General features: G+C 36.9%; 1 protein-coding gene across 2 annotated transcripts in view; it reads left to right on the forward strand.

The window, feature by feature from the left end:
• The window catches only part of LOC106879461 (phospholipase ABHD3), a 41,120-nt gene that overhangs the window by 9,005 nt on the left and 19,970 nt on the right, over positions 1 to 12,145 (forward strand). The gene's annotated exons all lie outside the window — the stretch shown is intronic.

Consider the following 12,145-nt stretch of genomic DNA (forward strand, 5'->3'; position numbering starts at 1 on the left):
CGTTTGCTTCCCAAGCACATGGTTTTAGGTTCAGTCCCAATGTGTGACTCTTTGGGCAACTGTCTTCTACTATACCCTCTGCTCAACCAAAACCTTGTGAGTGAATATGGTAGATAGAAATTGAAAGAAGTCTGTTGTGTGTGTGTGAATGTTCATATACATATATAATCTTATTTTGGTCATCACATTTCAGTCGCGCTAGGGCTCCACCTTACAGGGTTTTGCCAAACAAAGCAATCTCAGTATTTATTTTATAAACACTGACACCTATTCTATCAGTCTTTTTTTGTCAATAGGCTAAGTTACAGGGGTGTAAACAAACCAACACTGATTGTCAAGTGGTGGGGAGACAAACACAAATATACAGAGGATTCCACACAGTTTCTCACTACCAAATTCCCTCACAAGACATGGGTTAACTTGGGGCTATCCAAAAAGACACTTGCCCCAGGTGCTGCACAGGGAGACTGAACCCAAAACCATGTGGCTGAGAAGCAAGCTTCTTAACCACACAACCATGCTTGAACCTTATATATGTGTGTATATGTACATGTATGTATGTGTGTTTGTGTGTGTATATATCTGTATCTCCTTGTCCTAATATCACACAGCAGTTGTAAATGAGTGCCACTGTCATCCATTTCCGATGTTTTATGAAAATATGTCTGGTCAAGAAGAAATATTATTCTGCTTAGAAATCTGTGATGGCTGGCAACAAGAAGGGCATCTGAGCATAGAAAATTAGCCTCACTTCATTGTATCCAGCCGATACAGGTATAGAAAAATGGATGTTAAAATGATGATGATGATGATGTTAGAGTGTTGGGGAATAAATGCCTTGCAATATTTGTTCCAGTTCACACCTTGCCAAAATCAAGTTTGCCTTTCATCTCTCTCGGATTAATAAAATAAGGATTAGTCAAGTAGTTGGGTCGCTGGCATTAACTAACCTCCTCCCTTCAAAATTGCTGGACTTGTGTCGGATGAAATGCTTAGCGGTATTTTTTGCCTGTCGCTACACTGTGAGTTCAAATTCTGCCGAGATTGTGTTTATATATATATATATAATGTGTTTATCTCAGACGCTACTCATGTGAGTGACAGCTACTTAAAAAAAGCTTGCTTCCAAACCACATGGTTCTGGGTTCAGTCCCACTACATGGCACCTTGGGCAAGTGTCTTCTTCTGTAGCCTCGGGCCAACCAAAACTCGTGTGGGCATCTTTGTGTCTGTGTTTGTCCCCCCACCATCACTTGACAACCAGTGTTGGTGTGTTTATGTTCCCATAACTTTGCAGTTCAACAACAGCAACTGATAGAATAAGTACCAGATTTAAAAAGAATAAGTCTTAGGATCGATTTCTTCAACTGAAACCCTTTCAGGTGGTGTTCCAGTATGGCCACAGTCAAATGACTGAAACAAGTAAAACAATAAAAGTATAAAGGAGAATTTCTGTAGTGGTAACATAGGTTTTGAATAAACAGAAACTCTGGAAGGTTTTTTTTCCCCTGTTGCAGAGTATAAACAATAAGTAAAAAGTGAAGTAGCTGATTTAACATTCATTCCCTGGCTTACAGTTGTTTCATTATGACTATATCATTGTTCTCATCAATGTCTTATACACGATGTTTGATTTATCACCCATATGTTGTTGAAATGATATATATATATCCAGTGCATCCTGAACATAAAGTTTTCTTATATACCTAATTTTGCTGTTCTTGAGATAGCTGTTAGTCCTAGTATTGAGAAAAGGATAATTTTGAACCAGATGCATCGGTCTTGTCATGTCATCAAAATGGAACAGACTGCCCAAGCAGATATGTTATGATAACCTGACCAAAATGAAAAAGGCCTTAGAATAAACCAAGGAAGCATTTTAAGCATGTCATAAAAAGCAACCTTGAAGTTCAGGTGGAAGATATGGATATCTGAGAAACATTGGCTGAAAGCTGTACATAATGGAGTACAGGTGTGATGTCTTTGGGTAAAAGTGTGTGGATCACACCACTTTGATGTGACTGCTTCACTAGTGAGATCCAGCAAGTATTAAGATGCAATGTGCACAAATGATTTCTCCTCTAACAACCCATGTGTCAGGGAGGAATTGAGCTGCTTGTGAGATGGTCTTACCACTGTGTACACCATGGTACTGCATTACTGAAGAGAAAAAAATAAATTTCACGTCTGTGAATGTTCCAGCAAAGCAAAGGCTGAACTGGGAAATCACCTGCATGCACCTAATTGTGCAAGTTCAAAAAGTTCAAAGAAGGGATGGAACCCTTCTGACAAGGAGTATCAATCAGTATATGGATATGTATATATATATATATATATGTATGTATGTATATATATATATATATATATATATATATATATATATATATAAAGACATGAAGAAAATATCTCGAGATATGTTCAGCATGGAAACTAAATGGTAACAGCATTAAAATTGGTGAGGAGATAAAAGTCATTTAGTTTCCCAATTAATCCTGGTCAAGGAGGGCAAAGGAAACAACCTCTGAATTAAAAGTAAAATGTTACAATGCAGTAAGGAGGGAGTGAGCCTGACGTTGGGAGTATGATGAGAACCCCAGATATATTTCAGCCCTACTTCCTTGTTTCAGCCCTACTTACCAGTATTGTCAAACTACATATACTCACGTGCACACATAGATGTACACATACTCACACACACACATATACCCACAAATTCACATCACACATACATATATGCATACTCATATCTTTATACACACGCTCATTCATGCATACACACACACTCACAAAAGTACTCAATACGTCTTGTATTTATTCAATGGAAGCCGATGATTCATGTCGTTGCTATTCATAATTTCTAGCTGTGTATGATTTTTCAGGGAGTGAAAAAATAAATAACTTTGGAGAATAAAGGCATGAGTTATCAATTCATTTGACTTACATTGCTATGGCACTTGGCAACATAGCACTGACAAAGTGCTGGTAGATTAATCTAAGAGGATTTCCATAGAAATGGTCACATGTTTTGATTCATAGCTAATTTACACAGTAACTGTTATCTAATTAAAAGATAATATAATTCCAGTTTTATCTCCACATCATTGTTTACTCTTGTGACTCAGGTGTTAAGATAAGCCAATGATGCAGCTTACCTGGAGTTGCTCAAACCACTAAGAATAGCAGCCATGTCTTTGGCAAATCACATCCCAGCATCTAAAAAGAAGTTTCAGTGTATATAGGACCACATTATCCAACAGAGGCGTCTAATCTATGTCTGGAAAATAAAATGGCTGGGAAGCTGAAAATAGCAGCTAAACCTCTCTCAAATCCTAAATCCTACATTATCATCTTAAAACCAGAAGGCTATAGTGAACACTGTAGTCCTAGTTATACTTGTGAATATAAAAGATGAGGTGCTTACAATTCGAATGACTTTCATCATAAGTCCACTCACTCCATGCTGACCAATGCTAAATAACACCAATAACTACAAGGGCTACAGACCAAATCTGTGGCTGGGGCAAAGTCCTGGCTAGGCTGAGGGTGATGTGGTGGTTGAATAAGGAGGTAGACTGTGCTAGAAAAGCAAAGAAATAGGCCTGGAAAGACAGGGAAAATGGAGAGAGTTATATTGAAGATATAAAAGCAAATATATAAAAACAGAGAATTATGTGAGGTAGCTACAAGAGAAGCTGGGTGACAACTTTACATAGTAAAAAGAGAATTGGAAAGCAGGAGATTTGTCAATATTTGATGGCATGAGGATCAGAAGTGTGAGGTGCTCTGGATTGCAAAGCAGTGTACCAGAGATGAGAGAGAGAGGTTGTAGTGAGAAATATGTGTGACTGGATAATGGTGTGCTTGCACTTTGTCATTCTGTCATTCCATTATATACTTGTGTTTCATCCCTCACTGCATTCCCCTACTCCTCACTTTGTCCCCTTTCACACTCTTGTGAACTCCTTGTGAACTCACTCTGTTCAGTCCCCTACCACTTCATTTACATTGACCTCCTTGCTTGTATCTTGAGGGTATGCCCTGGTATATCAATACCGTCTTCTCTCTCACTTTCTCTCCCCCTCAAACTGGGGTAACCATGTATCCCCCCCCCCCCGCTACAAAAAGACATCTGTTTCTGTCCCTTTATCATAGTTTATCACCTGACACAAAGCCATCTTCCTCAATATCAGCCTCACTCTCAGTTGAGGTGGGGTATTTGTCTAGCTACTTACTTGGTGACCTCGCAAGTGCTGATGCCATGTATAAAGGACCCAGTACAGTCTGTAAATTGGTTGGGGATAGGAAGAGCATCCAGCTGTAGAAACCATGCTGAAGCTGACTGTAGAGCTTGGCACAGTCCTCTCACTTGTCTGCTCCTGTCAAACCCTCCAACCCATACCAGCAAGGAAAACAAACATTAAATGATGATGATGATGTATACACATGAGTTTGTGTGTGTGTGTGTGTGTGTATGTGTGTGTGTATATGTATATGTATTTATGGATATATACTTATATAATGTAGATTGTATGTTACAAGCTTTGGCATTGAAGCAAATGATGGTCAAATATTAAACGACATCTGTCAATATCAAAACAATTTTAGCAATAAATAGTTGAAAGAAATACATTATATATTATAGAATATATGAATTATGTGTGCTTGCCCACATGTGTGTGTGTGATACATATACATACAGGTGTTGTTGTAAAGATATCTTGTGTTGTGTGATACTGCTGGTCTGTTTGGAAGCCTATTGGAAGGACTCTTCCAGTGCTGAGTAGCAGACTTAGTCTGGCACCTAATTTAATGTCCCATTTGGTTGATGGATGCCTTCAGCAGTTTGATCAGTGAGAATAACTTTGTCTTTTCCTCTGTCCAGACTTTGAGGCCATAAAAATAGATTATGGGGCAGTGTTCTTCCTCCCCTGATTAAGTGATCAAAACGGAGCAGATTTATGTTGGTCAACTGCACCTTTTGAACTGGCAGTTGAATATTATCAAGTATAGACCACCATGTACGTACACTCTCATCACTAACAGTAAATTATTTATGGCAACTGAATTACATGAGCAGCAATATAACCCTGAAAGCTACTCCATTATTATCTCATATATTTATTATTTATATGTAAACTAAAATATAGGACTAGCTATTCAGCATCATAGGTTACTAGTGTTATGACTGATTGACAACAGCTGTTATCTCTTCAATATTTAACTGTCTACTTTCAGCATGCACCCCTGTTGGTTGTTTATGGGACTTACCTTTTCAGACCAGTCTTTTCAGAGAGAGATTCAACTGTTGCATTATTGAACTGGAATTTATTCTTTAGTTGGGTCATTTATCAGTCAACCTATATATATATATATATATATATATACATACATACATATGATCTTCCATAATATAGTGTAGACAATAATGGCTATTTCACTGTCAACAAAGGCATGCAATTAGTCCTGTTTTCTCTCCATTCTGCTTTTGTTTCAATAATTTCATGAATCGAATCATATATTCCAAATTATAAGAAAGTGTGTCTGTATGCCTTTGTCTCTCTCTCTCACACACACGCGCGACTTACGTATCCCACAATTATATCACAATTAGTGAGATATTTTTCTCCAAAGTGCTTGATAAATGTTCAAATTATTTTGGATTGCAACAATGTCTATTCAGTGAAAGAATAAGCACAAAGAGGCAATATCTGACACACGATATAAAACACACACACACACACACATTCATAAATACACTCACATACACACATACCAAATGAATGCAATATAGTCTCAGACTTTATTTTGTCAGTTGTTTGGGTCTGATACCTTACAATTAGATTTAGATGGGGATTCAGATTAAAGACTGAATGTGACACCTTGTGTATACAACAACCCCATTTCAATGAAGAAACTGCTATAAAGTTGCTTGACTTGCTAGAAATGGCAACCACACTCTACCATCTTAACTAAAAGATATATTAGATAATTTTAAAGTTTATTTCTATAGATTTTTTATAGAATTCAGAGCCAGTGTTGCAAGTTAGGATGCTTCATATGTGAATACACCTATTTAAACAATGTAATCAAAGAGAGAAAAAAAAAACAAGTGATAGGTGTATATGCATATTTCAAGAGTTATTGCTCATTTTTGGTTTTTCCATTTTTCCAGCTTTGATTGTTCACATATACAAAACATAATTTGCTCTACCGGCTCTGAATTCCATAGAAAATCTATAGAAATAAACTCAAAGGTGAGAAATTTGCATTGCTAACATAAGAATAAGACAAAGTATTGAATTGTATGCTTTTAATATACTTGGTAATATATTATAGTTGCAGAACGAATTACTGTGTCTTTGTCAGCAATTAATATTAGATAATGTAAGTTGTTGACATATAAAAAGGACAGGATGTTCACAAATGAGATGCTTTTGATCATAGAGATGATCATGGAGTCTAAAGAACAACTTCAACATGTTTGATCCTTATTACACATACACAGCATATTCATCATCATCATTATCAGCAGCAGCAGGTGGACATCTTCCTCAACCAACACAAATGCTCCCAACATCTTTTGACTTGCATGTTTATGAAGAATAGTCATTTAGTTTGCTAAAAAGTCACCAATTAAGTTGAAGTGAAGTGATATTAGCAGATCTTAGCAAATACTAAACAAAATAGAGAAACATTTTGAGAAAACAAGAATTTCAGATAAAAGAAATAAAAAAAACAAAAACAGATCAAATAACCAAAATTTGTTTTATTGATTTCAGACTTTTATTGTTGTTGTTGTTGTTGAAAAGCATTTTTGTGGCTGAAAGGAAACAAATTGTGATGTATGGATTAGTAATGACTCATTACTATTATTATTATTATTATTATTATTATTATTAATGATAATAATAATTTGTTTGTTTTGTTCTTGGTATGAAACGAGTGCACATTTTAGGGGGTTGAGTAAGGAATGGCAAGTATTGGAGCTCCCATTCCTTTGCTCAGCATCATGTTTTCAGGACAATGTCAGGATATTGATTTCTGAATTTTTAAAAAGTGTTTATGGCTTTTGTTTTTGTTTTTATTTGTTCTATTTCTTTTTTGTTAGCTTCTTTCATCTCACGCTGTATTATTTGGCTAATTTGTGGATCTTAGGAGTCAAGAATGGTAAAAATGGAAATGAAATACAGGCGTTTCCCATGTCATGAAAGTGTTGCATTCCTGAAAAATCTTGCTGATGTTGTAATATGGAATTTCATAACAAACCTATTTTCCTATTAACTTTCCTCTTATATATAGCATGAAAGTCAATGCAAAATAGGTTTCTCATTATGAATTTTTGCATTTGGAAATCAGTGGGAAAATAGGTTTTGCATTGCAGAATTTCATTTTGCAGCAAGATTTTCAAGAATGCAACACTTTTATAAGGTATTTCCATATATTTCCTATTCTCCGTCTCTTTCTTACTAATGTAGCTATTGTCTACAGTGTACAAAGGCATTTGTGTAGACTATCTTTCTGTGTATTTTATTTTATTCAGAAAGAACTGTACTCAATAATTAATTAACCACTGATACAGGTAGTGCTAAGATCAATGAACTTTTGAGTGCATTAACGAGGCTAAAGTCTCTTTTATTGTTCAAATAAATTTTATAAATATTTCAAAAACTCATTAGTTATCTTTGAATTCTCTTGTTACCCTTTTCCAAAATGTCCAACTGGTGATATTAGTTACCAGACAAAGGCAGTGAACTGGTAGAATTGTTATCCTGCTGGGCAAGATGTTGCTTAGCAACATTTCATCTATTTTTATGTTCTGAGTTCAAATCCTGTTGATGTTGACTTTGCCTTTCATCCTTTTGGGGTCAATAAAATATGTACCAGTTGATTACTGGGATTGATGTAATCAACTTATCCCCTTCCCCAAAATTGCTGGCCTTGTGCCAAAATTTGAAATCAATAATTAGTTATCAAACATTTTCATTCTTGTATTAGTTTCAGTCATTGGACTGTAGCCCTACTGTGGCTCCACCTTTAAGTGTTTCAGTTGATCATACCATCTATTTATTTTATCAACCTCTATTTATTAAATGGCATTTAATGGAAATAGATGAAACTTAGTGTACTCTCTCCTTCTTGTCTCCCCACTTCCCTTTGTAGTTGCTGTCTCCTTAGGCAAGTTACCAGCACTGTTGCTTGCAGGGTGTCTCCTTTATTGGCTCAACTCAATAACAGTGTACACACCGTCCTTATCAGGTCGACCCGGGTTTCTTTTGACATCTGGGAATGTCTCGACCGTTACTTTCAGTGGGGGATTGGAATGCTCCCTTGGACATGCATTTAGACTATGTAGGTAGAGATAAGAAGAGAAGGCAAGGCAAATGCCTCAAAGACCTGTTCAAACGTTTCCAACTGCCTGGCAGGTACCGACTCCTTGACTGACCGAATGTGCTAATGTGGACATGGACCAGTTGCATTGACTCATCCAGATTGTATTTAGATAGAGTATTCTGTAGGACAGTGGACAGGGATAGTGTAAGTTGTCCACGATTTCACATAGTCAGCTACACAGGTCACAAATTTGTGACTTGTACGCTTGACTTAGATAAGAATCATAGGCAGGGTCCCGGTCCCTGGGAGTTGAAAGTGTTATTCCCGGTGTGACAGGCTTGCAGAGACCAGATTAGCACATTAGTTGAGAGGGCGTTGGTGAGAGCCTGGAAGAATCAGTGGGCTTGCAACTCAGCACCTGGAGAAGTAAGCCCATGCCACCCAACAGCGTCTCCATTGAGGGACACTGGACTGACAGACCAGTTAAATTGGTTCAATCCAGACCTCCAAATGGAGAAGAACTGGGACGAGATAATGAGTAGGATGGCCACTCTCACACAGCAATGGGCTGAGAGGAAGCGATCTCTAAAATGTTGGGCTGAGGAGGTGAATGTGTACATCGAATCCATCATATACTACTGTCTGACCATCGTACCTTGTCCCGACCCTACCATCACGAAACTGGAATGCATATTCTTCTGCTTTTTGCGGAAGGGAAGCATTCCAATGGTCAGGTGATTCATTTGCTGCCAACTGGAGGGCTGGGTATACCGTGGTTGATAATATGCAGACATGTGCTGAGACTGCGACATTGTGCAGTCACTGACATCTTTTCTTAACATTTTTATTGATGGGTTTCAACCCCCACCGCCCAAAAAAAAAGCCCTCACATTATAAGTACTGCTCACACCATGTGATTGGGGTTGACCACCAGATTACTCAGGATTGAGCAGATCTATGATCAAAAGTTTTTCTTGTCTATGAGTACACAGGGCTACATTATCCAATGTGTCTTTTTATTTTCTCCAGACAGCAGGTATGATTTGAAGGAAATCTGTATGTTATTTCTTGCAGGTTGAATGATGTTCTAGCAACTCTTTTGGTGGTAACATTGCTCTGAAATATGGTGCAATGCTACTGATGCTATAAATACATAAACATCATGGATGAAATCCAAAAGAAGGCCGTCCATTTGTCTAATTGGCAAAGAATCAATCGCCAACACACTTCAAGCTGTAAATTACTGTTGTCCTCTTCATCTATCTCTCTTCTATTGATATTACAATACCCTCTACTCATCTGACCCAGATAGTCCTATACCCTCTCCATACCAGTCCAGTTGTTTCATGTGTCTTTCCTTTTTTATCATCCTTATTCTATTATTATACCTCTTAGCATCACACTTAAACATTTCTTTTCAATGTTTCCTGCTCAGAATAGCAGCCCATGGGAATTTCTTACCCCTCATACATCATTGTTCTTGCTGTTTAGCCCCAGTCCCAAGTTGGACTTCATTGGACCAAAACCTATGATCAAAAGCAATCCAACCCTAACCCTAATCCTTTTCTATATTTGTGACTACATTCTCCAAAATGTTCTTTTTTTAAGATGATAAGTTGTGGGAGTTGAGAGACATTTGGCTGCTGTATTTTCTAAGAGTCTGACTTACAGAACATCAACTGCCGCCATGCTAGGCAATTGGATTCTGGAGTTTAATTGGTTGTATCATCCTCCATTCTCAATGCTTTGTTTGCTATTTATTTCCTTAATATTGAAGAAGTGACAGAGTGAAAAAAAAAAAAGGAAAAAAAAACTTGGTGTAACAGGAAACAACTGAGACATGAAACTACTACAAGGTACTTCTTGGTGTGTTGACGCATTCTGCCATTCCACTCTAGTATGTGTGTGTGTGTGATCTTAGGTTAATGATGGTTCAGCGTAAGTTGTTGCGATTGGTGGAGGACTGTATTGGTTTGCAAATACCATAGACATTGTTATGTGATGTGTGATATAATTAAATGGTCATATTTAAAATTCAGGCTTGTTCTACTAAAAAATTAATGATATTCTGGAGTGGGAATAATAGATAGATGATGATGATGATGATGATTTAATCGCAAGGCAAGCGATTTTGAAGGGAAAGAGTTAGTTGGTGTCATTGACCTAGAATTTGCCTGGTTCTTTACTGTGTTGAAATATGAAAGGCAAAGTGGAGTTCAGTTGGATCTCATAGTAATAATTTCATAGTAATAATGATTTCATAGTAATAATGATTTCATAGTAATAATGATTTCATAGTAATAATGATAACAATGATGGTAATGATAATGATAATGGTATAAAAAGATGGGCTGCAGCAAATATTCTGCTCAATACCACAAATTTGCTTATCAGTTGCTTAACCTTAACCAGTAGAGCATGTCCCTTGGTGTGCATTTTTGATTACAAGCAGAAGCAGTTGGGGAGCATCATAGCCATGTGTTGAGAGGAATTCTTTGAAGTTTGAATAATTAACCTCTGGAAACATGAATGTTTCATTCATCATCCATAAACAAACCTTATTCAGGGAACTTTTGAGTAAGGTGTACTACTCGACCTGAAGAAAATTCTAACTGGGCCCCACCTGCGAGGTCATGTACTGTTTATCTTGATATGGGATCACCATATCAAGGTGAACCAGGATGTGTACCAGGGGATTCTGAAGACTTGTGACAACAGCACTGTGTCACTTGATGTATCACCAAAGAACATATGTACAACAATTGTTCTGCAGTGAAATCCATTTGCTTGCTCCAGCCTAGCCTATTCAGTATTACATAAATTGATTGATAACTTTGATAAAGTGGGTTCTATCTCCTCCTCCTCCTGCCCCAGTGTAAGTAAATAGATGACTTTTATTTTTAGTGTAGGTCATAAACTAGAACATGAATAAGTAAGTAGTACTTAGACACAGAGGAGGAGAAGGGTGCGGTTCATGCTTGCAGGATTGCAGGCTGACAGGTAGTAGTGTTGGTAGTGGGTGATTAATATACATTCTTTAATGTTTTATTCCTCTTCAAATCTTAAAGAGTTTCTTTTTAATGTATGAATACACAACTTCTATAATAATAGTCTACAACTTCCCCCCCTCTCACATTTCTTTCTCTTGTCCTCTTCTGACTTATCCACACTCAACCTGTCAACATGTCTGTATTTGTGTCTTACTAGCTCTTTATCTCGTGTGTGCATGTGTACGTGTGTGTGTATGTATGTGTGAACACGTTTGTATATACGTGTGCTTGCATATATGTGTGTGTGTGTGTGGTGTATATATGCTTGTATATATGTGTGTATGCCGCTCTTGTTAATTAGTAATTTATAGTAAGCATTATTTCAAGTTATATCATTAAAGTGACATGATACATATGAAAATGTAACCAGAATATTCCATAGCTAAATATAAGAAGATGATATATTATACTGTCTGTTTGTCTGTGGCTATGCTAAGGGTTTTAGTCAATCATATTGATCCCATTTGATTGATCTCTGTTTGTGAAGTGGTTAATTTACCTTTTGGCATAAAGTGATGCAACTCAACAAACTGATTCATATCAGTATAGACAAATATTTTCCCAGAGCCTCTTATCTAATTCCACTCTCATTTGTTCATCAGTTCTAATACTCTGTATTATATTATTATTATTATCCTACTACAATTAATTGCTTCTGTTACAACTAATTGCTTCACAGATTTATGTGTATATCCAGGGTATGTTAGGAAATTTTTCATTTTCATTGTAATAAGGGCCACCCTAGAAAAATATTTGGCTGGAAT

The sequence above is a fragment of the Octopus bimaculoides genome, chromosome 23, assembly GCF_046866305.1.
Source record: "Octopus bimaculoides isolate indiv1 chromosome 23, ASM4686630v1, whole genome shotgun sequence".
NCBI classification, from domain to species: Eukaryota; Metazoa; Mollusca; class Cephalopoda; order Octopoda; family Octopodidae; genus Octopus; species Octopus bimaculoides.